Source organism: Tursiops truncatus, chromosome 7 (genome assembly GCF_011762595.2).
Source record: "Tursiops truncatus isolate mTurTru1 chromosome 7, mTurTru1.mat.Y, whole genome shotgun sequence".
NCBI lineage: Eukaryota > Metazoa > Chordata > Mammalia > Artiodactyla > Delphinidae > Tursiops > Tursiops truncatus.
Genome location: NC_047040.1, coordinates 57,130,704 through 57,136,703, shown reverse-complemented (window position 1 = coordinate 57,136,703; position 6,000 = coordinate 57,130,704).

Here is a 6,000-nt window from a genome sequence, read left to right as displayed (position 1 = left end):
ATCTTTCAAGCGGAAGGGCACCAATTTGGTTCCAAAATATATTTAAGATCTGATGTAACACCTCCATATGTAGAAATATCTGTGGAAACTCTTGGTAGCAGCAACTACCGACCGCTAACTGCAGGTATTCAATTTCCTGAAACCAGGGGGCTGAAGAGATCTTCTACTTAGGCTTCCCTAGGATTTTTTTCCTCTTTCATTATAGAAAATTCCTAACATAAACAAAAGTAGAGAGAGTAATATCATAAACCCCCGTGTACCCATCATCCAGCTGCAACAATTATCAACTCACGGCCAATTTTGATTTATATGTATCCCCATAATTCCCCCTTCCCTAGGCAATTCTGAAGCAAATTCCAGGCATCATTTCTCCACAAATACTTCAATATGTATCTATAAAAGACAAAGATTCTTTTAAAACAAGACCACAAAATTACTGAACCAAAAGAGAAGTAATAATTTCCTTACATAATTAATTAAGCAGTCAGTGTTGACATTTCCCCAATTGTCTCATGATCTTGTTTGGATCAGGATCCAAAAAAGACTTTACGTTGCAATTATTCAATATTTCTTAAGTCTCTTTTAATCTTTAGGCTCCCCTCCACTACTTTTTTTTTTTTTACAATTTATGTACACATTACAATGTATGTACATAGAATTTATGTATGTGTCAAAACCCACAGACTTAGTTTTACTGACTTCATTCCATAGTGTGGTTTAACATTTTCCTCTAAGTAATTTTCAACATACTATCTAGTTTGCTCCCTTTCTGTAGTGTTAGCAGTCACTGATGATGTGATATTGTGATTTATAATAAGAAATATATGTTTGGTCTTCCCGTTTCTGGCACAGAGCTCCTAAAACCCTTGGAATTTCCGAAATGCTGAGAGCAACAAAGGTGTCTTTTGTTATGTTAACGAGGTGACTTTTGGCAGAACCTAAGGAGGGGGGCTGGTTCTGGAGAATCAACCATGTGATTAGAGGACCGGAACTTTCAGTTCTACCCCCTTTACACCTCCTGGCAAAGAAGAGGAGCTGGAGGTTGAATCAACTGCCAGTGGCCAGTGATTTAATCAATCATGCCTGTGTAATGAAGCCTCCATAAGAACCCAAAAGAACGGGGTTTGGAGAATTTATGGGTTGGTGAACACATGGAGATTAGGGGAGAGTAGAACGCTGGGAGAGCATGGAAGCTCTGAGCCCCTTCCCCATATCCTGTGCTATACATCTCTTCCATCTGTCTGCTCCTGAGTTATATCCTTTTATAATAAACAGGTGACTGATAAGTTAAATGTTTCTCTGAGTTCTGCGAGCCACTCTAGCAAATTAATCGAACCCAAGGAAGAGATTGTTGGAACCCCCAATCTATACCCAGTCAGTCGGGAGCACTGGTGTGGCATCTGAAGTGGAGGGCAGTCTTGCGGGACTGAACCTCTAACATGTGGATTCTGATACCATCTCCAAGTAGATAGTGTCAGAATTGAGTTGAATTGTAGGACACTCAGCTGGTGTCTGAGAATTGCTTGGTGCTGTGGGGAACGCCCCCAACTCACCAACACACACACACACACACACACACACACACACACACACACACACACACATTGGAATTGGTATCAGAAAGTTAGATGATCACTGACTAGATCTATTAATTTATTAGGGATAACAGAATGGTGATTTTCTAATTCTATCCTTCCTTTATTTTGCGGTACGTGGGCCTCTCACTGCTCCCGTTGCTCACTCTCCCGTTGCGGAGCACAGGCTCCGGACGCGCAGGCTCAGCGGCCATGGCTCACGGGCCCAGCCGCTCCGCGGCATGTGGGATCCTCCCGGACCGGGGCACGAACCCGTGTACCCTGCATCGGCAGGTGGACTCTCAACCACTGCGCCACCAGGGAAGCCCTATCCTTCCTTTTTATTAGCTAGAATCTTTTTCCTCTAATCAATTATTTGATTACTGTGAGATACAACTCACGAAAGGAAGGTGGAGTAAAAGAACTATTCATCTGCTACATGAGTTGGCTCCTTCCAAAGGTGGCCAATGATGTTTTCTGTTTTTAATTATAACTTCATGTATTTAAGTGTATTTTATGAGCTTCAATCTACTATCGTTACTACTCTTACTGACGTTCATATTAATCCATATTTAGCCAATGGAAATTTCTTTGAGTGGGCTCCTGAGCCTTCTTTGACACAACACGATTGGTCTTTGATGGCTTTCTTGCTTTGTGGCATGACAAGATATTCCAGAATCATCTTAGATATTTCCTGTCCCAGGCCTAGAATCAGCCATTTCTCCAAGAAGCCCTGCTTCCTTAAAATGGGAAATTATATTTAAAGACGACAATCTATGCACTAAAGGTGCTCATTGCTAATGGATCTGTCGTTGTTTCTAGGGTTTGGGGGGGATGAGAAATACATTTTTAAAGATAAAATATCTCATGAGTTTAAACTGTTCATTCCAATTGCAATTCAAGACTACAAAGTTTTTAACTTAACCTCATGAATTTCACATCTGCCATCACTTTTTTATCACTCAGAAAAACATGATACACAGAGACACCAACATAATTATTCATTTGCTTTATCACATAATGCTCCGGAAGAGTCTCAGAAAAAATACCGCCATGTCTACCTATGGTATTACTACTGAAAATTGTTTAAGGTGGTTTTTTCCTTGGGTTGTTTGTTTGTTTTACTGCACTACTTTTTGTTCTGAGGATATAATCCACTAGGGCTAGACAGATGCTTTATGTATGCCTACTTACCATTTACTCTACCTTATATAAGTCATCTTTAAGCTACAATTATTTGCATGTTATAATAAATAAAATCAGTCAACAGATCACATTGTCTTTTATCTGTGAAGATGATGTTATTGGCTCTTATAAATTCCACTCTACCTACTTTCAAGTTGGTGTCTATGCCAGGAAATAGAAACCACTCCATTTCAAATGGGAGGGGAGGAGGAGATTTAATACAGAGAATTGATTACAAAAATACTGGAAGGGCTGGGAGTGTTAATAAGAAACAGCAAAGGGTTACCAAAGATATGAAACTGCAAGAAAATGCTAGGGCTGGGTGAAAGGGAAAAGTTGTGTTGCTCAGAGCTCCTGACATCACACATGCCACTGAAAGCTGCCACTGTGGAGCAGAAAACCACGAGCCTGGATTCCCACCCATATCACTGCCTAAAGCAGAATGACTTCTGCTTTCCTCCCATCTTCTAATCTCACCTGAGTGCCTCTCATTGGTAGAACCCAGCTGGCAAGGGTGTCTGAGTTGTGTAGAGAGGAGGTTTCCAGTCCCAGAAATGTGAGATAACAGAAAGTCTGCGAGGAGCTGAGTACCAACTGACAACATGCAGCTTACCTACCCAGTGTCCAACATTTCGATGTGTTTCTCAGTAGAAGAGGGACTCATCTTCTCTCAGGTCTCTCTGAAGAGCCATGGTTCAGGACCAAGATTAAGGCCATAATCTGTGGATAGCATAGAGAAAAGACATGAAAGAATTTAAAACCACAGCACTGGCCTTATTAGTATAAACTATAGTCAACCACACTTCAAGTCTCCATCCTCCCCTGCCCAAACATACAGAAAGTAGTGATCGTATGTTTGTGAACAGATATATGTAGGCTCAGAGAAATTAAGTAACTTGCTTTTAAATTTTATTCTTTTCAGTTCTCTGATTAGGAGTAATTTACCAATTAAACAGGACAGCAACTAAAGTAAAAAGAGACATACACTGAAATCTGTTAGCATCAACTGTTATAGCCATTCTTCTCTAGATGACATAGTGTTGCTATTTATAGTTTAGATATGAGTAATGAGAATGTGATTGTGAGCCAATATTTAGGGGAAAGCTAGGCCTATCAGGACCACAACTCTGATGGAATGTCTTGGTGATGGATTTAGTCTTCTCCTTTCTCAATTTATTCTTCTCTGGGATGCTTTTCTATTTAGGGTATTAAATGACTTATATTTGATGGACAGAGAAGGACACTCATTAATTGTGAAATCTTGGGCAAGTTATTTAACCTTTCCAAGTTTCCTTATCTATGAAATGGGGATAATAATAGCATCTACCTCACACAGTTTTTATGAGGATTAAATGAAACACATACACAAAAACTCATATTAATGCCTGACATATTTTAAGTACTCAATAAAGTGGGCTGTTTTTAATCATGCTAGAGAAGAAGCTAAGAAATAAAAGGTCATTTCAATTGTCAGCCAAAAGTAATCTTATTTGAACATTTCTTCTCATACATCATCGCTGACACTAGATCCAGGAAAAGTTAATGATGCCAATAAAGGAATCACTGAAAGGAGGAAGAAAATCTTATATAAAGAAAGGATTAATGGTATCCATGGCAAATGCAGAGGTCTTCACGCTCTAGAGACCAAGAACTTCTGCTCTTCCAAGACCAATGGAGATGACAGTCATAAATTTAAACAACTTTAAGTGGGAAAAAATAACCTGAGGAACATTAAAAGGGAGGATCATTTTGAGGAAAGTAAGAGTTGTTGGAACCTGATCCTCAAACCTTGATATTTCACATGATCAGGTCATCCTCTTGTAATGGAAAATGGGAGAGCTACTGGAAAAGACAGAGACATGTGAATCCACCCAGCATGGATCAAAGAGAGAGAGCCAAGAGGAGAGAGAGAAACGGTTGTTAGGAAAAATCAAGAGCAGCTTCCTCTTGCTGAGTTGGAGAAAACCTGTGCCCTTCCTTCAGCATTGGAGTATCCTGCTTTGCCATCTGATGTGGGTGAAGCTGAAGGTCTGACTCCAGGTAAAGAATTGCACAAATGTTCACATTCTCTAGAGAGAAATGTAAACTCACAGTGGGCCGCATAGCTAAAGGTGGTAACATCTGACTACAAGGTATTACTCTGTGATGAGAAGCTTGGGGTTTCTTTCTGATTCAACATTGTTATGAGAGTCGGAGGTCTACGTTGAAATGGTGGTCCTTCCACTGTGGTCATAAACTGAGATAGATATGCCTATAACACATACACACACAGAATCATCATAAATGTAACTGCTCCAAGGCAGACTAATATAAGTATATTGCATCACGATAAATCAGCAGTTGTCATCAGTAACATCAACAACATGATTTTCTGAAATGAAGAATTCTTGGTAAATTTCCAAACAAAAAGGACAATCTCCTCTTAATTAAATGGTGGTTGCATCCCTGGAAATTTCAGTGACCATAAACATCAAGCAAAACTACTCTGTGCTTCTATGTTAAATGGAATAAGGTTTGAAGTTCAGATAATTATAAATAGATCTTGTGAGACATTTAAAATTCATGTGGATTATGGCACAAATCAATATCTAGCATCCCTAGCCCCTGCTCATAAATGCCATTGGCATCCCCCAATCATTGTGTCAACCAAAATTGCCCCCGGAATATGTCCAAAATGCCCTCCTGCCTAGAGGCAGGCAACCACTGTTGAGAAGCACTGCTATATGGTATCCACGTTCTCAAAGGGGAGTCGGCAATGCCCCAGGTAAATGAAACACTATTTTCAGGAAATATCCCCATAGCACAAAACATAACCATATGCATTTACTAGGGTGGTCGATGCAGCTCCTTACAGAGCAACAGATGTTGTATATTCAGCCAGAGAGACACTAAATGACTCTAGAACATCCACACCTGGAGAGACATGCACATACATCTGACTTCCCATATCAAGGCTATCCCAGGCAGCGTGCCACAAATCCATAGCCAGAACCCGCCCCCATCATAGCAGACTTGGATGTCTCTGTTCACCTACAAGTCCCACTGACAATGCCTGCTTTCCTGTGGGAAATGTTGCCTCAGAGTACTACAGACAGCCAGCCTTATAATTCATTCAAAATGCCATTCACCTCTGTGTGTGGAGCGTCTGGTAGAAAGGCAGCCACATCAGAAGGCCCACTTGCATTGAGTATACTGAGTGTCTATTACAGGGCTCGATGAGGGGAATTTCTAGTTACACTGA